This window comes from Rana temporaria, chromosome 2, assembly GCF_905171775.1.
Source record: "Rana temporaria chromosome 2, aRanTem1.1, whole genome shotgun sequence".
Taxonomy (NCBI): Eukaryota; Metazoa; Chordata; class Amphibia; order Anura; family Ranidae; genus Rana; species Rana temporaria.
Genome location: NC_053490.1, coordinates 479,466,637 through 479,493,460, shown reverse-complemented (window position 1 = coordinate 479,493,460; position 26,824 = coordinate 479,466,637).

Sequence of the window (26,824 nt, the reverse complement as noted above, 5' to 3'; positions counted from 1 at the left end):
ATAGACCTTTTTTATGTTATTTCTTGAAATTGGAACATCAGGCAAATATGAATACAATCTTTATTCCTACTACTGATTCATAGTAAAACATTGAAAGTCTCTTCAGAGCTATGTCTACAGGGATGTAAAAAGTAGTAAATAAGATGTAGCTGCTGCCACTTTGGAGCAGCAATTCACCCTAAAAGCAAAGAAGTTGGGCCTTTGGACGTGCTTGATTCCTTTGCAGCTGCACTGTGGCCTATGATTAGAATTAGAAGGCTGGAAGGATGCCAAGCTATTGCTGGAAATGGGGAGCTGAATGAACTGCTTTGCTGAGATGAAACAGAAACTTTGAGGATGAATCGTTCCATAGTACCTGAATCGTATTTGTTGCCTGTTAAATTTATGTAAATATTTGATTGTTCGTCATAGCCTGGCCATGGTTTCACTTTAAGTCTGTATATCTCTTATCCTTATGAATTTCCTGTCTGGTGCTGTAGATTAATTCACATACTTTTTCATATCTACTGAAAGAAAAATGTCAAGAAAATTTATAGACTTCCATCGTCACACTAAAATTTATAAAATTATGAGTTTGTCTTCGCTGTCACAATAGTTTCTATTTTACAGCTAAATTGCCAACTTGGCTGATTTGCAATAAATACTACTGCAGGCAGGAGGGAGATCTACAGTCTTCATGTCAAAGGCTTTTTACTAAGCCTCTCCATTGACAGCCATGTCTTCTTAGCAATTAAGAGCCATTCAATCTTTGCACAAGCAAGGTGTATATGATTTGAGTGCATTGTCGATACAGGCCAGGATGTATCAATTGATTTTAGCTGCTCTATCCAGCATTTAGTGTATAAAGCAGGTGATCACAACTTTAAGCACTAGCAATAAAGATTAACCATTTCCATTGTAAATAAAAACCAAAGAAGCACTTTTACATGAGGACTTGAAGAGCAGGGCTCATTTGTGAATGCTTGACTAGAGGAAAAATATAGGAATATAATTCATCCTGACAGAATAGAATGTTAACAAACCATTATAGTTCAAGATTTTTATTAATACAATGGTAGAAGCTGCCACTGCTCACTTGTTCATGAAGATACAGACTCCAGGGATACATCCTCTAGGTCAGTGGTCTCCAAACTGCGGTCAAGGACCAGATGTGGCCCTTTGCTTGCCTTTATCCGGCCCATTGGTGCACTATTCCTCCCAGTGATACTAGACACTACTCTACCAACTGAGACCAATAATGGGGCACAATTTCTCCCCCTAATACCGAAGATGGGATACAATTTACTCACACTGATGCCAGAAAAAAAATATTTCCATTCCCACTGGTCACAGTCTGGCCCCCCTAAAGTATGGAAGACCGTAATCTGGCCTTTTGTTTAGAGAGTTTGGAGACCCCTGATCTAGGTCACTGAGCTGGAGCTAGCATGTTCATATTATGGTATTGTGCCCTAATACTGAATATATCTAACAAGTCGATGAAGGAAAGACCAATATAAAGTCCAGATGGTTTCTATATAAAATTATTATTAAAAAATGTTTTAAATTGTAAATATTTTACATAAAATCTTTAGTTTTAAAACAAGCTTTTAATGCAGTTTTCTTCTATTGCAAGTTATTTCTATATAGGAAAGCCCAGCAGTGGCTGATCTCTTGTTGACTACCTCTGTCTTATTGGACATTGTTTAAGACGTGTGTGTTTGTGGTAATTAAACAATGAATAGTGGGAGATCAACATTCACATCACAGAAGTAAAATAAAACATCAAAAGGGGCAGAGAGCAGTCTTGACCCTGCCATCTACTGGCTACACCAGATAACTTGGGAAAAATCCACACGCAACATGCAAACATATAGCACATTTTCTTTTCAGTCCTCTTAGTTCCGATATACAGTAATATATAAATAATAAGATAACCTTTGATAGACCTTATCAGATAATGTATTTTTACGACATTGTAACAGGTTGAACACGTCAACAGTAAAATGTACTTAGAGATAGAGATGATTATTAGAGATGATTTTCTAATGCTCTAGGAAAGCCCTGGTGATATTTCTGTGATTATAGATTATATTTGTATTTAGTTATTAGAAACTAAAATATAAGTACATTTTTTTAATGGCATTTTAGTGGTCATAAAACCTAAAAAAAATTAAACAAAATATCTTATTGTGAATATAGTTTAATGCTTTGATTACCAACAATACACAAGTAAAACAAATCACTATTAAAAAAAAATCCTCAAACATGTATACAAATGTAGCATTTAAACTAAAGTAAATATTGGTCTCAGAAGAGGTGATTTGTTGCAAAAACATAGCAAGAGATAAATGTTTGTCTCTCTGATGAATCTAGGTCAGTATTGTAGCAGAATTTGCTGAAGTGTTTAATCTGTATATATTACATAATCCATTGAGCATCATTTCGTAGTGACTGCTTTCCATGGTTTGTGCCGCCCTATAATGTTACATCATTTTGCAGAATTTTTTGTTAAAACTATACAGAACGTAGTAGGATGCCCAGGCGTATTTATTTAAATTCTAAAAGAGGGCACTGTGAGGAAGTACCTGTGATCTGATTGATTTCTATGGATAACAACCTGTTCCAATGTCAATTTTCTTTAGTTTTATTTAATTAAAGAGCAGCTGTAAACAACAGTTAAATCCCAATTCCATGCAGCTAATACAGTATCACAATTGCGTGAGTTTGTCCCTGCACTGCAAGGGTTACTTGCCCATTTGGTGTAGGCTAAAAAAATAATAATAATACCAAATCCTTTGCACTTGCCCACAGCTGGTCTAGTTTTCCCCACATGCTCTAGTGACCTAGTGTCCTGAAATCACCAAGACCAAAGGCTGGGTCGATATCCCGGAATTGGACCTGATGACATTGAGACATTGTCCACCAACAGTGTGTGGGGGAGTGCCATCTGCTGGAGTAGAGGAGTCTCGAGTAAGTAAAACTGTTTCTCCTCTCCTCTAGACAACACAACCTATTAAACCTTGCAGTGCGAGCACATCCCCAATGCAAGTAATCATTTTTTTAGTTGCCTGGAGTTGGGTTTTACATGAATCATTGTTCCTGCTAGTTTTGGATTAGGTTTAGAAATGCTCATGCTTTTAAAGCTGCCTCTGTGATGTTGTGGAGATTTGCTCACACTTTCTGATCTGGTGACCTTTGACACCAGGATAGAAAGTTATGAAAATTCAAAGATTTTACAACTGTCATTAAAAAAGGAATAGAGGGAAGTTTCCTTAAAGTGGATTTATACTCACCTCCACTCCAGCACCTCAGTGTCTATGATCTCTTTGACTTGCAACTTAAATATTTGACAGGTCTTCTTCTGGGTGCTGATCTTCAGTAGACATGTGCACACTAAAATATTTTGTTTCGGAATTTCGGTTTAGTCTGAAAAATGAATATATTTAGTTACTCCCGAAATTTGTTTTTATATATTTTATACATTATAAAATGCATTCGTTCTAAAATCCGAATGAATTAAGGTCGAATCTGTCAATTGAAGGCTTATGGTGTCTGTCGAATGTTCTAAGAATATTTGACGGAGCAGCTAAACTGTACAATGCCGCAATCGTACATTTCCGGTCGAATGCTCCGCCTACAAGCTATAGAAGGATTCTAATGTTGTATGACACTAGTAAAAATTATATTTATGAATTATTAATACTAGTCAACTAACATTCAAATTCTTCTATAACCTATGGGCAGAGCATTTGACCGAAAATGTATAATTTTGGTATTGTACAGTTTAGCTGCTTGTTGAATCTTCTTAGAACTTTCGACAGACACCATAAGCCTTTAATGAAAGATTCAACGTTCGTATGTTTTTCTCTGCTTCGTTGAATCTTCATCGTTCATGTCGAATGGTCTACCCCAACACTCTCTCTATATTGTTGAATCTTTTCTCTCTATGCCAAATCTTTCCTCTCTATGTAGAATAATCTTGGACTAATATAGTTAAGGTTAGGCACATTCGACCACAGGTTCGATAGACACAGATTGCTATTGTAACCGTCATGTCGAATCTCCTATCTACTGTATTTATTGGCGTATAACACTCACTTTTTTACCCTGAAAATAGAGGGTAAACTGTGCCTGCGTGTTATACGCAGGGGACTGTGGAACGTTTTTTCCCGAAACTTCCCTCTTAAAGTAAGGCTACGTGTTATACGCCTGTGCGTGTTATACGCCGATAAATACGGTATATTGAACTGTTGTAGCAACAAAAATGAAAATAAAGCATTTTTTTATGTCGGAACTTTTGGATTTCGGATTCTGCACGTTAGTTTTAGTTTGTTAAAACGATAACGAAAATACCCAAAATTCGGACAAAAATGCATTCGGACTAAAACGAATGCACATGTCTACTCTTCAGCGAGTTTCATTGGCTGGGCCAAAATAGCATCAGTCTTACATTCATTCATCTCAGCAAATGCTGAAATTGTACACTGAGCTACGTAGGTAAAACGTTTTAATGTAGACGAGACAACGGCATTGATTTATTACTGTGCACTTTGCAAGGGCAGTTATACTTATTTCCCCCAAAGCTTAGTGAATGTGGTGAAGCTCTGCTGGTTTCCATTATCCAATCATGTGCAAGCAAAAATGCAGATTCTTTTTATTTTATTTTTTTATTTTCCATGCATCTGGTTGGGTATTCTTTATAAAGTGAAGCTTCTCTGCATTTACAAAGCTCTGGGGAAAAGGAGTGCAACTGCTCTTGGAAAAAGCATAGTCTATTTGTCTTTAGTAAATCAACTCCATTCTAATTTCTTTTCTGCATTAGAAAACATTGTTCACAATTTTTTTTCCTACTAACATTCCACTTTAATTGAGTAAAGTGAGATTTCTCCTTCACTTTGAGGACATTTCGTTACACTTTCCGTTGTATCTCTTGCACAGAAAGTCATCGAAAATCTCTGCACTTGCCACACACAGTGGTAACTAGACAATAGTACCAAACCTGCTCCTACTCCATGCAAAACTGGAACAAGCTTTGGATGGTGTAATGCCTTGTACACACGGTCAGACTTTTGACCATGCAAAAGGCTGCCGTGAGTTCGTCGGAAGTCCAACGGAAAGATAGAGAACAGGTTCTCTATCTAAGGTCCGTCGGACTTCCGACAAAGTTCGATGGAGGCTACACACAGCCGGACTTTCCGAGAAAAAAAGCCTGTCTGACTTTTTTTCTCGGAAAGTCCGGCTGTGTGTACGAGGCATAACACTTCAAAAATTACCATCACTTTTTTTGCATTGATAGGAAATTAAGTATAACTAAGTATTAAATACCGCATTTATCAGCGTATAACACGCACGGGCGTATAACACGCACTCTAACTTTAAGAGGGAAGTTTCAGGATATCTTCCACAGCCCCCTGCGTATAACACGCAGATACAGTTTACCCTCTATTTTCAGGGTAGAAAAGTGAGTGTTATACGCCAATAAATACAGTATATAATGAACAACTTTCATTTGTTTGCATTTTTGTAGCAATATAATCAAACAGAAAGTGCTTTGCTAACCAGAACAGAAAACTTTAGAGGTAAAATAAGACCCAACATTACTTGCAAAAAAAAAAAAGATCTAAAAAAAAAAAGTTTGCGATGGCCGCCTATTGCGACGAAAGCTCTTCATGTTCAAATACTGTAAAGGAGAAGAAAAAAAAAAGAAAATCAATTTGACTATTGGGTGGGATGCAGCTTTCTACAGAGTAAAGTAATTAGAGATAAGTAGATGCATAAGTTCCTCCAAAACTCTTTAACATTCATGAGATTGTGCAGAGTTCTGGAGTCTGAATGAAAGTTACCAAAAAACATTTGTCACTAGCCAATAAAGTGAGTCTTGTGTGCTGAATGGCAATTAGAAAAGCTCTATGGTCACTTGGCAACAGGGATGGAAAGTGTTTGTGATATAGTGGAATTAGAGCTAATCACTGTAAATATATTATTTGCTAAATTGACTGTTGATATACTGCCTATGGAAATTAGGTAAGTTAACTGCTTTTGATCTTGTCACTTAGCTTTAGAGCTTCTCCATTTTCTCTAATGATTTATTAATCTGTAGCCTTATTATGTATTGATTTGTTTTAGCATTATATCTACATTTCATTGTAGATAAACAAAAACAGGGTGATTGATATTGTGTGCAAGCTGAAAGAAAATTATTTGTTAATACAGTAAAACGAAAGAAGGAAACTGTTGAAATTCAGAATGACTGTTTGGTAATTTGGTGATATTGGTCTGTTTCTATTTTGGGCTGCCTTCAGGGGTGGACTGACCATTCAGGCACTAGGGCACTGCCCGAGGGCCCCATGCCACTAGGGGGCCCAATCAGGGTTGCCAGCCTCAGTAAAACCAGGGACAATATGTAAAAATCTGTGTTTTTTTACATCTGTCCCTGAAATGTCCCTTTCTGACATCATTTTGGTCTAAAAATTCCAAGATTATAGCTGCCCCGCCTCTTCAGTACCTTTTCAGTGAGTGTATACTGTGTGTGTATACTGTGTATGCATACTGTATGTGTGTGTGTATACTGTGTGGCCCCATAATCTATTGCCTGGGGCCCCCATAATCTCCTATTGCCTGGGGGCCCCATAATCTCCTATTGCCTGGGGCTCCATAAACTCCTATTGCCTGGAGGCCCCATAATCTCCTATTGCCCGGGGGCCCCATGAGTTGTCAGTCTGCCCCTGGCTACCTCACTAGCCAATAGGAAGGTACGAGAGGTGGTGGTGTTGGAATTACACCCACTTAGAACAGATCAGCATTTAGGCATAATGAGGGCATTGAAGCTGCTGTAAGAATTGTCACCTCCAAGTGCCTGCACTTTACACCTATTGGAGGCTTTTTTTTTCCTTTTAAAATGACACAGAGTCACTTTAACCTGCCTGGGGGTATTCCCGAGTCTGACTCGGGGGTTAGATTTTCCTGCTGCGAGCGGTAACCCCGAGTCAGACTCGGGCTTGCCTTGCTAGATCCACAGGCTTGGTTTACTTACCTTGTCCCTGGATCCAGCGATGCCACCGCGCTGTGTGAGCGAGCGGGACCTCGCTCGATCACACAGTGCCTCTGTGTAACGCCAATCTCCGTTCCCTGCGACGTTATGACGCACGGGGACGGAGAACAGCGCCAAATTCAAAAAAGTAAACAAACACTTTACATACAGTATACTACTGTATGTAAAAAAACACACCCCCCTTGTCCCTAGTGGTCTGTCCTGTGTCATGCATGTCATTTTATATAATCAAAACCTTTCTTTCTCCCTGCAAACTGTAGATTGTCCATAGCAACCAAAAGTGTCCCTTTATGTCAAAAATGGTTTTAGATCAGCTAAAAAACAGCGATAATAAATTATAATCACTTGCAGAATTGTGCGATAGCGATTTGTGGGGAAATTTGTCACAAAAAAAAAAATAATGACAGCGACAATTCTGCAACTGAGAAAATTTCAGTGATTTTGATTTGATTACATTATTGAATAATTTTTATTATAATTATATTATTATTTGTTATAATTATTTATAATTATTTATTATATTATAATTTATAATTTTGTTTTAAAAAAAATGTCATACCCGGGATGCCTATTAGAATCTTGTTTGGTCAGATTTAAGTGAGTTATTTCTAAAAATTACAGACCTACAATATAAAACGCCAAATTTCCTTGCAAATAATGGTACCGCTTTCAGCATGTTTTTTCTGAAAGAATCATACCGCCAGGGAGGTTAAGCATAGATGATGAATGTAAAAGAGAAGTTCAAATCAAAGGCTCAATCTCTTTACAGGGCTCATTCAGACCAGTGATTTAGCCCGTCCTCCACGCACAGCCGCTGTCAGATGTGCCTCTGCATTTGAATGTAGATGTGCCCTCTCCTACCTGGATGCACTCTTGTTTAGAGAGCACTTCAAAAAATCTAATATCCTGCTTATGTGATTTATTGACTCCTTTGCCCCTACAGTTTTTCTTAATACAACACGGTCCTCATGTTTTTACAACAAGCAGATCTTCCTGCCTAGCATCCCTTCTTTTCCAGGCTTAGAAATCAACTAAAATGACTTGTTTCAGTATTTGCAGAACATAAGCAGGTAAAAACATACAGTGCCATTTGCCAACCTATTACCAAACAAATATATATATTTTTACTTTTTAACAGTTACTGTAACTGTAACTGTGCCCTTTTTTGTTGCTCTATATTGCTAATACCTCTGGGAAAATATGACAGCCCCCTCCCAGTCATCCCTCTACAGGGGTGTTACATTCTAGCAGACACTGCAGGTTTTTGCAATAGTTTTTCCTTTTTTTTTTGTTGTCTTTATTTGGGATGCAAAGCTTTCTGCGTCGTACTTGGCTTCCTGAGGCAGGTTCAGCAGGTTTATCTTCACATATTACAGACGATGGTGAGCGCAGAGAGAAAGTGAGAACTATTCTGTTTTATATTCAGAAGAAGGAAACTTGCAGAGGATAAAGCTGATCTCAGAAGTGTATTGGATGGGATATTGCTGGATTAGGGATTGCCTGTGGAAATTTAATGAATGGAACCACGATGAGAAATATAAGTATACATGCGTCACGTTGAGTTCTATTTAAAAGTGTCAGCAAATAGCTAAGAACCTTTGTCCATTTTCTGACTGCTGCCTTCATTCAAGTACACAATAGTCCAGTCTGGGTTCATTTAAGATCTCAAGGAATGATTATGAAATGAAAGTATACGTACCGTTTATATGTCAATGACAATGTGTTTAGTATAACATACCACAGCAGGTTGGTGATGTTTGTGCCCACTGTTTTTTTCTTTCTGGCAAAGTATGTAAATAGTAGGAGTTTAAAACCGAATCTGTTTTATTGCAATGTGTGGCAATTTAACAATGCAGATTACATAGTCTGGTTGAAAAAAGACACCAGTCCATTTAGTTCAACCCAAAAAATGAACAATAAATATATATATAAATAATCTAATCATATGTACACAATGCCATACCCACAGTTGATCCAGAAGAAAGCAAAACACCCCAGCAGAGCATGATCCAATTTGCTCCAGAAGGGTAAAAATTCCTTCCTGATCCCCCGAGAGGCAATTGGATATTCCCTGGATCAACTTTACCTATAAATGTTAGTACCCAGTTACATTATGTACATTTAGGAAAGAATCCAGGCCTTTTTTAAAGCAATATACTGAGTTGGACAGAACCATCTCTGGAGGGAGTCTGTTCCACATTTTCAGTGCTCTTACTGTGAAGAAACCTTTCCATATTTGGAGATGAAATCTCTTTTCCTCTAGATGTAAAGAGTGCCCCCTTGTCTGCTGTGATGACATTAAAGTGAATAACTCAACACCATGTCCACTATTTGGACCCCTTATTTATTTATACATGTCGATCATGTATGCGATTCTCTGCACCATAAGAATGATCATAGTGGCTGTTCCACCGCTTGATTATTCTTACGGGCGGCAAGAGGGATCTCCCCCCCTCCCGCCACCCTCTGGTGCTTCTGCTAACTCCCCGCTGCGATCGCTGAGTCGGAGAACGGAACCGACGGCCCCAAATGTTTACCATTGAGACTTCCCGTGGACCAGATGGCTGCCAGAGTCTCTATGATCGATCGAAGGTCGGGCGCGATGTTATGACGTCGCGCCCGGCCTCTGCTTTCAAACAAATAGCGCCGCCTCAGCTTCCCAGCCTAGAGGTGAGATGTGGGGTCTTATTGACCCCCATATCTCACTGCAAAGAGGACGATCATGCCATGTTCCTATTACAAGTGATGTTTATATATTTTTTAAAAGTATCAAACTAAAAAAATGAAGGTAAAATTAACAATAAAAAAATTAAAGCGTCCCTGTGTGGTCGCACGCAGAAGCGAATGCATAGGTAAGTCCCACCCACATATGAAAACTGTGATTAAACTACACAATGTGAGGTCTCGCCATGAACGTTAGCGCGAGAGCAATAATTCTAGCCATAGACCTCCTCTGTAACTCAAAACATGTAACCAGTAAAAAAAATTAAAGCGTCGCCTAGGATTTTTAAGTACCGTTTAAGTTTGGCACCATTCCACGAGCATGTGCAATTTTGAAGTGTGACATGTTAGGTATCAATTTACTTGGTAACATCATCTTTCACATTATATACAAAAATTGGGATAACTTTAATGTTTTTGGGGGTTCTATGTATTTTTCTAGCAAAAATGTTTTTACATATAGGAGCGATCTGCCACAATTGGCCCGGATGGGAAGTGGTTAATCTCCTTTTCCCAAGAGAGATGTATAGTGGGTGCCCCCTAGTGCTATGACTTAATGCTAGTATGGTTTTCCTCTCTCGCTTGTGCTGCTGCAGCCCCCTTCGTATGTAAATATCTGCCTTCTGCAAGGTGTACATATTTATATATATATATATATATATATATATATATATATATATATATATATATATATATATACATAATCATATAAACACAATCTCATATCCACAGTTGATCCAAAAGAAGGCACAACACCCCAGCAAAGCATGATCCAAAAAAAAAAAGTCCTTCCTGATCCCCCAAGAGGCAATATGTGACAACATACTCCAGAAACTTCTTCCCAGTGCAGACAGATGTGGACAGCATCAAGATGGATTTGATTTAAATCAAGTTGATTTAAATCACAATTTAAAACATGATTTAAATCACTAGTAAATATCACTAGTAAAAAGGCTTGATTAAATCAACTCAATTTAAATCATAATTTTTGAAGAGCAACTGTCATCTCTGTCCCGCAGCTGCTGCTCCTCTGACCCGCTGTTGACTCACCGACAGTCCCATTGACTTTAATGGGAATAGGATTGTTTTTCAACAGATTTGATATTGTAATTTTTCCTTATTGGTGCTGCACCCCTATAAATACAGGTATATATTTGCTTTTAGTGGTTTTACGATCATAATCTTTAGTGCTGGCTGCCATGGTCATTCTTATTTTTATTTGTTTTATCTTTTAGCCAAAGTGCAGATATTATGTTTTTTTTATGTATTTTAATGGGACGGCTGGTGATGCGGCAGTGACACAACAAGGTGAGGGACGTGGCGGCAGCGGGTGAGTGGATGCCCGCTAACATGCGCTGCCACAATGGATCTGAAAAGACAAGAGCTCTTTAAATGTAAGGACTTATTCTTACTGAGAGGTAGAATCTGTAATATTTGCAAACAAAATGAAGGTTTCCTATTTAGCATAATAAGCTGTCAGGCTAGTAAAATAGCGATATCAGAACCGATTTTAGGTTAATAGGTTAATCACACATAGTTGGAGAATTACTTAATTTATTTTATTTTATTAAAACAATAACATTGCCAGTGCATGTTATCTCAGCCTGCAGAGCTTGGATTCATTAAATTTTTTAAAAAATGTAAACATTGCAAAATATACAGCCTCATGCTATATAACTAAGCTTCATGTCATGCTGAATAAACTAAATTGCTAATGTATCTTAAATAGCAAACTATCTTTAGATAGATTTTTACTCCAAAAGCACTTTATTAACCGCGTAAGGACTGCCTAACGCCGATTTACGTTTGCAGAGCGGCGCGGTTGGGCAAAAGGACGTACATGTAAGTCCCCTTTAAGAGCCCAGCTGTGGGTTGCACGCGCGAAAGCTCACTTGGTCGTGAGCTCCGTGACCACGCCCACGGGACGCCGCTGTCCTGCGATCAGGTCACAGAGCTGAAGAACGGAGAGAGGTAAGTGTAAACAAACCTCTCCCTGTGCTTATTAGTGAGCCTGTCGCTGATCGTCTGTTCCCTGTCATAGGAAACGACGATCAGTGACATCACACGCCAAGCCACGCCCCAATACAGTAAGAAACACACATTAGGTCACACTTAACCCCTTTAGCGCCTCCTACAGATAAACCCCTTCACTGCCAGTGTCATTTTCACAGTAATCAGTGCATTTTTATAGCACTGATCGCTGTAAAAATGACAATGGTCCCAAAATGGTGTCAAAAGTGTCCGATGTGTCCGCCATAATGTCGCAGTCATGATGAAAATCGCTGATTGCCACCATTACTAGTAAAAAAAATATACATTATTAAAAATGCCATAAAACTATCCCCTATTTTGTAGACGCTATGGGCCAGATTCACAGTAGAAATACGCCGGCGTATCTACTGATACTCCGGCGTATTTTCAAATTTGCCGCGTAGTATCTTTAGTTTGAATTCTCAAACCAAGATACGACGGCTTTAGGCTTCGATCCGACAGGCGTACGGCTTCGTACGCCTTCGGATCGTAGGTGTAATACTTCGGCGCCCGCTGGGTGGAGTTCACGTCATTTTCCGCGTTGGGTATGCTAATTAGCTGTTTACGGCGATCCACGAAGGTACGCGCGTTCGTCGCATTCTCTTACGTCGTCGCTAGTCGGCTTTTCCCGGCGGATAGTTACGGCTGCTATTTCATGGCTTATATTTAGACTGCCCATGTTAAAGTATGGCCGTCGTTCCCGCGTCGAATTTTAATTTTTTTTTGTGTAAGTCGTCCGTGAACAGGAATGGACGTAACGCACGTTGCCGTTCAAAAGATTACGTCGGTGCGACGTCATTTCGCGCAAAGCGCGGCAGGAAATTTTAAAACGGAGCATGCGCAGTACGTTTGGCGCGGGAGCGCGCCTAATTTAAATAATGCACGCCCCATTTGAATTAGGCGGGCTTGCGCCGGACGCATTTACGCTACGCCGCCGCAAGTTTACAGGCAAGTGCTTTGTGAATCAAGCACTTGCGCTTAAAACTTGCGGCGGTGTAACGTAAATGGGATACGTTAGACCCCTGCAAATGTACCTGAATCTGGCCCTATAACTTTTGCGCAAACCGGTCAATCAACGCTTATTGCGATTTTTTTACCAAAAATATGTAGAAGATTACAAGAAATCGAAGGAAAAGGTAAGTGAACCAACAATGCACTAGCTTAAAGAAACCTATTTAGAAAATAAAAAATGAACCTTTACAACCCCTTTAATCACTTTCATCACATTGACAACCTTCTGCACGTGTATTATTTATTTAAAAAAAAGATGGCCCACAAAGTGATTGCAAAAGTGCAAAGAGCAGGCAGAAGTTCTATCGTTTCTGGGAAAAAGACATGACATTTTTATTTCTCTGCATTGAGTGCTGATCCGAATGTCTGGTATTTTAAGCTAGAATGCACTGCAGAGCTCATAAGCAAACATGAGACTAGCATACTAAATGTTCTCCAGCTCTGTAACAATCCTGAACAGGGAGACGCATGGGCCAGTCATTTATCACTGCATGTTGAATCTCTTATTGACTGCACTGATCTGTATGACCTGTCCAAATGGTTACCGGGTCCATTTATAATTGAAGCAGATCCAAGAAGAAGAGGTGTGCAACAGCAATAAATAACAATATACCATATATAACCACTGCAAAATATGCCTATAGTAAAACTGAATGAAGGGGTATTTGCCCTTATCCCTTATTGACAGGGCTGCTGTTAGAAATCACGGGGCCCCGTACAGCCTACCTGGCAGGGCCCCCCCCCCTCAAATATATATATATATATATATAAAAAAACATTTTCAAAATAAATATACTAAAATCATTCTTAGCGGACACACAGATAACAGAGAATCTGTGTGAATTAGCCCCTTTTTTAAATAGTTTTCAACATTTTTGAACAAAAACATTTTATAATTTTTTTTTAAATAAATAAATAATTTTATTTTACAAATAATTTTTATACAAATTAAATTTTTTTTTTTCAAGGGATTAAAACAATACAGGGTTCATTTTTTTTTAACAGGACAAGGAAGCCGGCAGTTGTGTCTGTTTCTCTCCCTGCAACAGCTAAAAGTCGGCGGGAGGGTTTTCAGCTGCTGCCGAGAGCCGCACAGGGCATCCTGTAATTGCCCCTCCTTCCCTCTGGTGTTTGGGCCCCCCTGTGTGCTGGGGCCCCCTACAGGAGGACTGGTGGTCCCCCCCTATCAGCGGCCCTGCTTATTGATATGCATAACCAGTTAGCTCTCGGTACACCTTTTAGTGTATTTTGTATATATTTTCTACTGTTAATGGAAAAAGATTTCATTATTATACTTTATTTATAAAGCATCACCCAGACCCACAGCTTTGCTCAGTTAGAACAAAATTCCCTTTCTTTTTACAACATATAAATAAGCATTTGTATTAGGAAATATTTGACTATTATGACTATTTATAACATAGTATTGCATTTACTTTATTTTATTTTTTAAGTGGTTGAGAGACTCTTATTACAAGTCCCTGCAGCAGTTCATTTAGTTTTAATGACAACTACTCAGGCAGGAGCTCATTTAAAGTTTAACTTTGGGTTTCTATTTAGTAGGGATGCTTATTATCCCTGGGTCTAATGAGGAAGGGGATAATGGCGGCACAATGACTCTGGGGAGAAGACGGAGCTCTGAGAGCCAGACAGTACTGCTTGTTTGGAAAGGGTTTTCATAGAAGGCTGGAGTGAGAGTGATAGATCCAATCAGGCCGTATGCAGGCAGATTCAACAGATTAAAGGAACATCTCATGAAAAAATAAATATGAAGACTGTCATTGTTGACGTCTGCTTCTGAAAATAACAGTTGCCTGTCTATTACGTGGATGCTCTTGCTTTAGTACAAGGATCCTCAAACTACGACCCTCCAGCTGTTGCGGAACTACACATCCCATGAGGCATTGTAAAACTCTGGCATTCACAGACATGACTAGGCATGATGGGAATTATATTATAAAATAAACTACAGCGCTATTCAATTAATAATTTCAGGTGCACCTTATAAAAAAAACAAATAATATAGCTGCTATCTGGGTGATACCAAATCAAAACAGTGAAAATATATATATATAGATGCGCTAATATTAACTTATAAGTGACAAACGTACAAACTAATCAGGGAGAATCAATCTCCATAAACTGTGAATGTGACACTAAATACACATAAATCATGTGGCAAATCCTCAAACATGTGCACAGTGATTAGCAAAAAGAGTCCCAATCAGGAAAAACATACGGTGCCTTCCTTCACTATGAATGCAGATCCAACACTTCACCGCTGTACTCAGATGAACGGGCACTCAAAGGCAGGTATGTATATGAAAGGAAGAAAAAGAAAGCCTCATTGCGCAATAATCAAATCAAATGGATAATGCGATCCAATACATCAACATATGCACTCACGAATCCCTGCTTTGTGTAAGCATGAAACGCCGCTCAGTTTGCAGTCTCCTCAATTCGATCCGATGGACTCGGATTCGATCGTAGGCTCCTCCCTACGTGTTACGTCACAGGCACGCGACTTAATCATGGGTTGGGAATTGTAGTTCCTGAACAACCGGAGGGCCATAGTTTGAAGACCCCTGCTTTAGTATCTTTAGACTCTGACCTTAAAATAAAGATAAAAACTTCAGTTTTTTCTTTGACTTTCCTGATTTACATACTTATTCTGAGCCTGTGACTCAAAACATAATAAAGCCATTGGGTCAGTATGACAGCCCGACAGCTCGAATTTGTATTTTAAGAAAGAAGTGAAGATTAGCAGTCACCTTATTCCTTTCATGATTAGTTTACTTTAACCGCTTGCCGACCGCCCACCACAGTTTTACTGCGGCAGGTTGGCTCAGCTGCGCGAAATTACGTAATATAACGTGATGTCGCTCTGTGGCTACCAGGGGCACGCCCCCTGCTCGCCTCTGGTGCTGATGCAAGTGCCCGGCGGGTGCGATCACTGCCGGGCACCCACGATCGCTCGTGACAGAGTGAGAACCGGGAGCTATGTGTGTAAACACACAGCTCCCGGTTCTTTCAGGGGGAGAAATTACTGATCGTATGTTCATACAAAGTATGAACAGTGATCTGCCATTTCCCCTAGTCAGTCCCATCCCCCCTTCAGTTAGAACACACTTTAGGGAACATAATTAACCCCTTGATCGCCCCCTAGTGTTAACCCCTCCCCTGCCAGTGACATTTTCACAGTAATCAGTACATTTTTATAGCACTGAACTCTGTAAAAATGCCAATGGTTCCAAAAATGTGTCAAAAGTGTCCAATGTGTCTGTCATAATATCACAGTACCGATAAAAATCACTGATCGTCGCCATTACTAGTAAAACAAAAAATATTATTAAAAATGCCATAAAACTATCCCCTATTTTGTAGACACTATGGGACAGCACATCTACCAAGAAAGTATCTATTGATACGCCGTGTAATTTCAAAGTTCCCGCGTTGTATCTTTGTTTTGTATCCACAAAACAAGATACGACGGAATGAGGGATCGATCCGTCGGATCGTAGGTGTATATTTATGCTGGCCGCTAGGTGGCGTTTCCGTCGAATTCGGTGTTGAGTATGCAAATTAGCTAGATACGGCGATTCACGAACGTACGTCTGGGCGGCGCATTTTTTTACGTCGTTTGCGTTCGGCTTTTTCCGGCGTATAGTTAAAGCTGCTATAATGGTGGCGTACTCAATGTTAAGTATGGCCGTCATTCCCGCGTCGAAATTTGAATTTTTTACCTTACAGTATTGATTATTTATTCCATGGCTTTTATTGTAGTATGTGCCTTATCATATCCTGGTTTTCCTGTTGTGGGACTACATGATTAATTTGATGCCAATTGTGGTGGCCGTTTAACTAATTGACATTTAATATTCTAGTATATGTAATACAAATTTGTAAAGAAGATGATAAAATATAGGATAAGGGCTTAAAATAGTTGTCTGTCTTGGTACCCTATATAATACAAACTAAAACGTGCTCTAAGTGAAATAATAATATGAACAAAATTGAAACGTGCAAATACAATAAAATGCAATCAAATAAACAAGAAGACCGCAGCAGCTGTTGCAAAGGTGCTAAAACCCTAATGAATGGAATATATGAATATTAACAAGGCTAGCGGAATAGAGTGCTTACATATAACACAATAGAACACAATGTGAAAAAGTGCTATTAATAAAGTGCTGAGTGCTTCCAAAGGCAATAAGTGTTGGTAAAAAAAGGTTTCCAGTTACACAGTCTCCCCTCTCGTGACCCCACTCACCAGAGTTACTGGACCCCCAGCTTTGCAGTCCAGGGGTCTAACGGGCTTAAGATTTAGGTCTGATACGGGTATTGACATTTTCAGAGGTGCTTCTCAAAAGGATCAAGGGAGATAATTCATACCAAAGCAAAAGACAAAAAAAGGTGTATGAATATATTTCCTTCCATGAAAGGCTGGTATAGAATATGATCATCACCGTTTTTTTTAACAAATCCATTACCCAGCATATAACATGTTGTTGTGTTACATAGTATGACTTTGTCATGCAATTTACTATCTGACCTGTCAGATATTAGTCCTGAGAGGGTGGACTTACCAAAATGGCCTGTGAACTTGCATGTCTCATGTGGCTAGTAGACAACCTTTAACCTCCCTGGCGGTATGATTCTGTCAGAAAAAACATGCTAAAAGCGGTACCATTATTTGCAAGGAAATTTGGCGTTTTATATTGTAGGTCTGTAATTTTTAGAAATAACTCACTTAAATCTGACCAAACAAGCTTCTAATAGGCATCCCGGGTATGACATTTTTTTAAAAACAAAATTATAAATTATAATATAATAAATAATTATAAATAATTATAACAAATAATAATATAATTATAATAAAAATTATTCAATAATGTAATCAAATCAAAATCACTGAAATTTGCTCAGTTGCAGAATTGTTGCTGTCATTATTTTTTTTTTTTTATGACGAATTTCCCCACAAATCGCTATCGCACAATTCTGCAAGTGATTATAATTTATTATCGCTGTTTTTTAGCTGATCTAAAACTATTTTTGACATAAAGGGACACTTTTGGTTGCTATGGACAATCTACAGTTTGCAGGGAGAAAGAAACGGTTTTATTATATAAAATGACATGCATGACACAGGACAGACCACTAGGGACAGGGGGGGTGTGTTTTTTTTACATACAGTACTGTAATCTATAAGATTACAGTATACTGTATGTAAGGTGTTTGTTTACTTTTTTGAATTTGGCGCCGTTCTCCGTCCCCGTGCGTCGTAACGTCGCAGGGAACGGAGATCGGCGTCACACGGAGGCACTGTGTGAATCGAGCGAGGACCCACTCGCTCACACAGCGCGGTGGCATCGCTGGATCCAGGGACAAGGTAAGTAACTTGTGCCTGTGGATCTAGCGAGGCAAGCCCGAGTCTGACACGGGGTTTCCGCTCGCAGCAGGAAAATCTAACCCCGTGTCAGACTCGGGAAGACCGCCAGGCAGGTTAATATATACTCATGTCGTATAGTGTGCTTTAAAGGAATTTCCATCTGAGGTAAAAGTGTCAGAATGATATATCACCAGAAAGATTTTCTATCTATAAAAAAGACCGTAAAATTTTATATTTTTGATTAACCCTGAGAAGCCTCCAAACTTCACAGAATGTATGCATGTGTGTAGATAGATAGATAGATAGATAGATAGATAGATAGATAGATAGATAGATAGATAGATAGATAGATAGATAGGTAGATAGGATATAATTCACATATGCTTGTTTAACAAAGCATTAAAAGTGGTCAAAACAAGTTTTACACACAAAATAAACCTCTGCTTTTTGGAAACCTCACCCCCCCCGGTATCACATTTTCCACCTTTCAGGGGGAGAGGGGTGCAGATACCTGTCTAATACCCACATCCGGGCATAGATATCTGCAGAATCTGCAGATAATCTACGCCACTTCCTGTGTCCCCCGCTGTCTTCTGGGAGAAAGATGATAGGAGGGACCACTTTGATTGCGCAGCGCTACTCGCACATGCGCAGTAGGGAACCGGGAAGTAAAGCCGCAAGGCTTCATTTCCTGATTCCCTTAGCGAAGATGGCCACGGCAGTATCCGACGACCGAGACACGCAAGGGCCTCGGGTACCATATTTTACCATTAGTGTCCATATTTTAAAAGTCGGCAGCTGCAGTATTTGTAGCTGCTGGCTTTTAAAAAAAAATTGTCAGACCTCCGCTTTAACTATATTTTAATTGGGATATAGTTATACGAGTAAGATGTGAATTAACACAGTTTTGACACCATTTGTGTGTTTTGATATAGAAAATTGAGTACTGTCTGTGATACTTTTTTTATTTGCACTAACATATAAATTTTCATGGACAAGCTTTCGGGGTGTGTCCCCTTCTTCAATGTCCAAGCAGTACTGATTCACAAAAGTTTTAGCAGAAGGTGACGCACCCGAAAGTTCGTCCATGAAAAATTATATGTTAGTGCAAATAAAAAAAGTATCACGAACAGTACTCAATTTTCTCTGTCACAATTGCACTAATACGGCTGCAATCACCTCATGTATGGGTTTTGATATATAATTCATTGTATAGTTTTTCCAATTTCAAATAGTAATAAAAAACAAAAAAATATTGAATGAATGAATGACTTGTATAGCGCTACTCATGCGAACTGAATCGCCTCTGGGCGCTTTTTCCAGCCAGAGTCTGCTTGGCTGGTGCGGTCATTTTACCCCATAGGATCGTGACACCCTTGGGACACACAGTCATACACATATATATTGGGCCAATTTGGACAAGATCCAATTTACCTACCAGCATGTCTTTGGAGTGTGGGAGGAAACCGGAGTACCCGGAGGAAACCCACGCAGGCACAGGGAGAACATGCAAACTCCAGGCAGATGGTGTCGTGGTCGGGATTCGAACCAGCGACCCTTTTGCTGCTAGGCGAAAGTGCTACTCACTGCACCACTGTGCTGCCCCATATTAAATACAAAAAAACAAAAAAAACTAATAAAAAAACAAAACAAAGAGGTTGAGAAAGGCTGACTTAGTGATTGGATGAAAGATTTGGTATGGTATAACACTTTTGGCTCTCCAATTGTACTTTCACTATAAACATTGGGCCAGATTCTGATACATCGGCGCATATTTCTGCCGGCGTAGCGCACGACGTAACACAGAGAGGCAAGCAGAGTATTCACAAAGCACTTGCTCCCAACGTTGCGCCAGCGTAACGTAAATTCTTCGGCGTAAGCCGGCCTAATTCAAAGTAGGTGGAAGTGGGCGTGATTCATTTAAATGAAGCGTGACCCTATGCAAATGATGGGCCGAGCGAACGGCGCATGCGCCGTCCCGTGGACGCTTCCCAATGCGCATGCTCAGAATCACGTCGGAACGAACGCTTAAGATACGTCGAATCACTGCCTACGACGTGAACGTAACCCACGCCCAGCCCTATTCACGTACTACTACGTAAATGACGTAATACACAACGGCTGTTCCCTGGTCCATACCTTAACATGACTTACACCTGCTTTATGAGGCTTAACTTTACGCCGGACGTACGACTTGTGTAAACCGCATATATTAATGCGCCGGGCGCAAGTACGTTCGTGAATCGCCGTATTTCACTCATTTGCATATTCGAATCGTAAATCAATGGGAGGGCCCCTTGCGGCCAGCGTAAATATGCGCCCACGATACGACAGCGTAGCAAACTTACGTCGGTCGGATGAAGCCTATTTACAGGCGTATCTTGCTTTCAAAGTCAGGCGCATAGATACGACGGCACACATTGACACCTACGCGCCGTATCTCGAGATACGCCAGTGTAAGTGCTACGAGAATCCGGGCCATTGTTTGTGTAGTCACTGTGAGTGTGCACTTTAGATAAGCCCTACAGGCCTTGCACTGGCTGCTCGTGGCACAACGGGCTCAGTTCAAGACAGGGTGTCTTGTGCATAAGGCCATCCATGGTTTTGGACCGGGCTATCTCAGAGAAAAATTCATCAGACATGTGCCTACCAGATCGCTGCGGTCTGAGAATTTGGCTTTATTGAACATCCCCAAATTTGCCAAAAACAAATGCGGTGGGAGGACCCTGGAAGTTCAAGGAGCTTAGTTCTGGAACTCCTTGCCCTTTCACATAAGACTTGAGAATGATCTCCTAAAGTTTAGGAGATCTTTAAAAACATGGCTATATATCCAGTCTTTTGGGGTGACTTAAATATTAAACATTCTAATAGCTCTAAATTTTATATTTTTAACTTTGTATGTTTTATATATCTTTTGTTCGCTGATTGTTATTGTTTCATTGTTACTTGTTTGATCAATGTAGTTTCTGCCCCTTTTCTGTTCTGTTTTTATCCCGCCAGCGCATCGAGGCACGTGTGTAAGACTGCGCTGTTGTTTTACAAGCATTTTAATAACTAAATATACTAAAACTGGAGTGCAAAATCTGGCACAGTTCTGCATAGAAACCAATCAGCTTCCAGGTTGTATTTCTTTGTCAAAACTTATTTGAACAAGCTGAAGTAAGAAGTGATTAAATCATAGCAACTACATGGCAGCGTCCCACACAGCGGTTCCACTAGTTGCATCAGCATATATGAGCAAATAATGTTTTTGTTCTGCAAAAGTGATATTTCTTAGTATATCCAGTCTCATACTGTTCATAAGAATTGTATTTTATTTTTGGTATATTTCAGATCATTCCTTTCCATATGCCACATTGAAGAATCTATCACATAGACATATATTTCTAAGTATGTGCCATAGCACATAAAATCTAGGGCAACCTATATAAAATAACAGCTTACCAGAAAGTAGTAAACTTGATTTGCAGCAGTGCGCGCTGTTATCTGCTGTACATCTACATTACAAGGCAGAGCCCGTGGCCAAAAGCTATTCATCCGACCAAAAATATTGTTATCTTAATATAAATCCCTGTGTTTTTTTTTCCTTTTCTCTTTTTATGTCTTTGTTCCTACTTGTGTACACCAGAAGAAAAATGTATATTCTAAAACAAATGTTCTGCCTTTTTTTTTACCTTTCCATAAGCAATAGGTCAGCTATGGAACATCATTTTCATTTATTATTGTCTGGTAAGGCTGCACAAAGGATAATGCGGTTCCAATTACTCTGTGGTTATGTCGCTGCATGGCTGGTGTGCTCATTTTCCCGACCGCTTGTTGCCTAGAATTACTCCCGTATAATTAACATATCTCCGTTGTTGTGGAGCAGGAACAAATGAAGCATTTCTGCTTGTTGAAAACAACACTCATAAAATTCTAAATAAACAATTAAAATGAAATATCCCATTTTCTTCCCTGATTTTTTTTTTCCAAAGTCTAATGTTTTCTTGTGTAATTGCAGTGGACTTTTCTCATGTCCTCCCTCCAGCTGTAAATGTTTAACCAGCTGCCTTGATATTGTGCTATGTGAATGGCAGTTTGGTCTGTTGGGTTCCCTTGTTTCCAGAATCCTCGTGGTGCCCACTGTCAGCACATTCTTACAGGTTGCTGATGAAAACAGCTATCCCCTTGTTGGTGATAGAGCGATGTGTGCACAGATGGCCAGGGGTTTCTTGAATTTTTATTTTTTCTAGCAAATGTTTAAGTAGCACAGCCACGGAGTAAGAACCTGAGATAAAACTGAGCAACTGAATTGTAAATACCAAAGTGTCCAACAAACTTAGATTTTTATCAGACTGGTTAGGGTCCATACACACTGGCATAAAAATTGCTGCTTTTATGGGAGTTTTGTGTTTTGCCTGTAGAAGTAGCTCAATGTTATTTTTGTGTCCATGCACATTAGAACGATTAGAAGCATATTTTAGGCTCAGCGCTTAAAGCAGAAACCAAGAACCCTTCCGGTTTGTGTTTTTGATTGACACTTTCTGGCAGAATAAAATGCTAAACTCACCTAAACTGTGTACAAAAACATTATATGAGCAGGGAACTGGTGTTTTCTTTTAATTCAAGTGTGCATGGAGCCTTAAAGTGGTTGTAAACACTTACAGACCAATTTTCACCTTCAGGTAAGCCTAGATTAAGGCTTACATGTAGGTGCTTGAAATATCTCCTAAACCTTCACGGTTTAGGAGATATTTGCAATGTCCCCGAACAATGTGGTCTTCTGTGCATGTGCCACCTTGAAAGGGCACGCTGTGCCGTTTCAAGCTGGGGTCATGCCGTTACTGGTGACTCCAGCCAGTCACAGAGTCAGAGTTTGTGGCCCCCAGAAGGAAGAGGGGTAAATAATGGTCGCTCGCTGCCAGCGTGGAAGACAGGGATATCGCTGGCTTCTCCTGCAGGTAAGTGTCACATAATGGGCTACTATGCGATGCATAGTAGCCCATTATGCTTTACCTTTGCACGGAAACAAAGAGGAAGTAAAACCTATAGTAGACAAGAAAGAGTCATAGCTAAATTCTTCTGGTTCCAAATTCAAAGTTCAAACTACCTACTATACACATAAACGGCTCCCACATTAATCAAACATCTAAACATGTAGTCCTTTGTCTAATCAGCTGTAATATCTTAAGTGTACATGAAGTCATTGAAACATTAGTAACTCACCAGGGTCCTGCCGTAGCAAGCACTTCCAAGTTGCATGCACGTAGTTAAGTTTTCTTGTAAAATGCCCTAGAACAGTGGTTTTCAACTCTGTCCTCAAGTACCTCCAACAGGCCACATGTGCAGGTTTTCCTTTATACTGTACAGGTGCTTTAAATCAGAGTCAATGGCTTGGTATTTTGGAAAGCTATTGTATCTAAGAGAAATTCCCATAACATGGCCTGTTGAGGGGTACTTGAGGACAGGGTTGAGAATCACTGCCCTAGAAGACCTGAAGCCTTGAACATTATGTTATATAAAACCTTGTCTGCCCCTTGTGCTTTCCATTGGTTAGTGAGGCTGTCCATCATTGATGTGCCAATAGCAAGGCTAAGGATGTAGGAGGATGAGCTCTAGAAAACCAATCTGGTTGAGATTTATGTAATAGAGCGTTCCACATTTTAGTTCTCATAGTTCGCTGTAATAGATGTGAAGGCACCTGGAGGTCTTGCTTTGGCAGCATGGCAGTGGCAGTTTATTATCATTTTATAAGCTGTAGGTAACCACCAACAATATTTTTTTTTTTTTAATTGACTCAAGGAAAATGTTCCCACTGAATAGGTCAAATGTCCCTGTATGTGAGTTTGTAGGATTATAGGCCCTTGTGATAGGCTCCCTCCCTTTGCCTGGTGGCTCATAGATGGAGTGGCATAACACAGAACATTCTGTAAAACTTGGCTACTTTGACTTTAATAAACATCAGATTGAGGGCCTTATCACATAACAAGCATTCCCAAGTTGTATGCAGCTGAATTACTACAACATTTGGAACATTGAAACATCGGGCACAAAAAATACATTGTTTTATTTAGAATTCTTTACACTTGGACTTTGCACATAAAAGCAATGTATACCATTCCTGTATGCAGGGATATTTTAAGGCTGAGCTCCAGGATTTTTTTTGTATTTCATACTTGCATAGGCACAATGCAAGTATGCATTGCATAGTATACCTGGTAGACTATTGAGAAAGTTGGAAGTCACTGTAATAGTTGGTGCTACTATAGTGATATCCACAATCCCCAGTCCTGTCCAGGTTCTATGCTAGCAGCTTCTTCACTCCACACTGACCACGGGGGGGTCACTCGCATGGCACTGGTGTTTTTTCAGTGAATACAAGCTGTTCTCTGATTGGATAAGGTTGAGAGGAAGGGAAGTGATGTCACAATCTATCACTGTGGCAGTACCAACTACGACTGTGATTTCCAGCTTCCCTAGTGATCTAATAGAATTAATAATGCATACTTACATTGTGCCAAGCTGGACCAATGAACGTATGCAATACAAAAAAATCCCAGAAGTCAGCTTTAAGAAATATGTGAGCCCTGGGCAAGTCAAGGTTGTTCTTTCATTTAATAAAATAACAAACAGTCCTGTTTCCTAGAAGTATAACCCACTACTTGCATTACTTGTCATTTCAACATTCAACATTTGTCATTTCATTCAGCAAAACTTTTATATCTAACTCCCACCTACATACTGTAGGTTTTAGGCTGAGTTTGACAGGAAGAGTCCCTCTGCACAAATTATAGTGACGGGCAGCAGGATTAATTTTGAGCAATTTCTCAAACTCTCAAATGTCAAACTCTTCCAATGTCACTATATAGAGGGAATTTGAGAGGAAGGGTCTCAGTGCAAAACAGTAATGGACATTAGGACTCCAGGACTGTTGAGGGCTGTTAGTGGGCCCCCTTAACCTGGTGTCCATTTTTTTTTACTTCTCATTTTTGTTTAAGTGCTAACAAGTGTTCTCAATTTGCTATCCAATACCCACTAATTAAGCTTTCAACATTTTTCCAAAATGGCTGTGCAATAATAATAGTATGGTACTTTCTAGCACTGATTTTGTGAATGAGCCCAAGGATAAACGGATTATATGATTGTAGCATAATTGTGGTGTTTATCTGGATAGGATTAGCAATTCAGTGACTGATTTAATTATTGCCTGGAGCTACCTATTAAATGAGCCTGTATATATCTTATAATGTCCCAGTCTAATATTGTGGAGTCTTTGTATCTGGAAAAACTGTTTAGAGGATTTTTAGACTTCCATTTTCCGCACTTAAAATGTATAAAATTATGAGTTTGTCTTTGCTGTCACAATAGTTTCTGTGTCACAGCTAAATTGCCAACTTGGCTGACTTGCAATAAATGGTACTGGAGGGAGATCTAAAGTCTTCATGTCAAAGGCTTTTACTAAGCTTTTCCATTGACAGCCATGTCTTCTTGGCAATTAGGAGCCATTCAGTCTTTGCACAAGCAAGGGGTCTATGATTTTAGTGCATTGTTAATACAGACCAGGATTTGATAATTGATTTCAGATACTCTATCCAGCATTTATTGTATAAAATAGAGAGTCTCATATTAAAGGAAGCCTGTAGTGAAAGACATACTGATGCTGCCATAGATGACCTCCTTTAGAAAATGCTAGTTGTCTGGATGTAACTGCCTTTAACTCACTAAAACATATTGGGGGAATTCAATGAAGATTATAGGCCTATTTTCTAGCCATAGTTTCCTGTAGAACTACCTGTGCCTAATTCAGGCAAGCATTTGTGCCCATTTCAGTAACATTATTGTCACGTGCATCAAATTCAGGTAGGTCCAACTAGTGCTGCTTTAGAGACCTATCGCTATGACAGCAGCAGATTCTAAAAGAATATCCTCCAATTTGCAGATAAGGAAACTTACAGTAATTTAGACCAGCAATGAACTGGCATACGAAGGTACAGCAGTGCTCAGAGTGTGGCATTGTTTTGCTTGAAAGCTGTCATGAATATGCAGGGATAGGCTGGCCATTGTGACTACTGGGAGATTCCCGGTGGTTCAGTGGGCCGGTCGAAGGTCCACGTCTATCTACCCGTCAATCGCGGACAGCTGGCACCTGAAGGGTAGATCGAGATTTAGCGAGCATGCAGAGTAGCGCAGGAAGCGTGTGTAATATGTTCTCTCTCCTGTAACGGCAGTCACGCTGCTCCCCGGCGGCTCCTCCTCTCTTCTCGTCCATCCACATTTGCTTGTGACATCATCTGGGATGGATGAGAAAATAGGAGGGGCTGCCACAGAGCCGAGTGAGTGCCATGACAGGAGAGAGAACATATTACACACGCTTCATGCGCTACTCTGCATGCTGGCTGGTAAATGATGTGCACCATAATGTGCCCTGTGCCCTAATGTGCTATGTGCCCTGATGTGCTATGTTCCCCATGACCTGATGTGCCCTGTGCCCCATGTCCTGATATGCCCTGTGCTCCATGTCCTGATGTGCCCTTGATGTAGACTAATTAATTGATATCCTGACAATTTCAGGGCTAACCCATCTCTGCCGTCTGATTCAAATTCATAAGGTGAGATATATAGATCAGACAAGGAAACTACATCTGCTCACCTTTTAGCTTGGT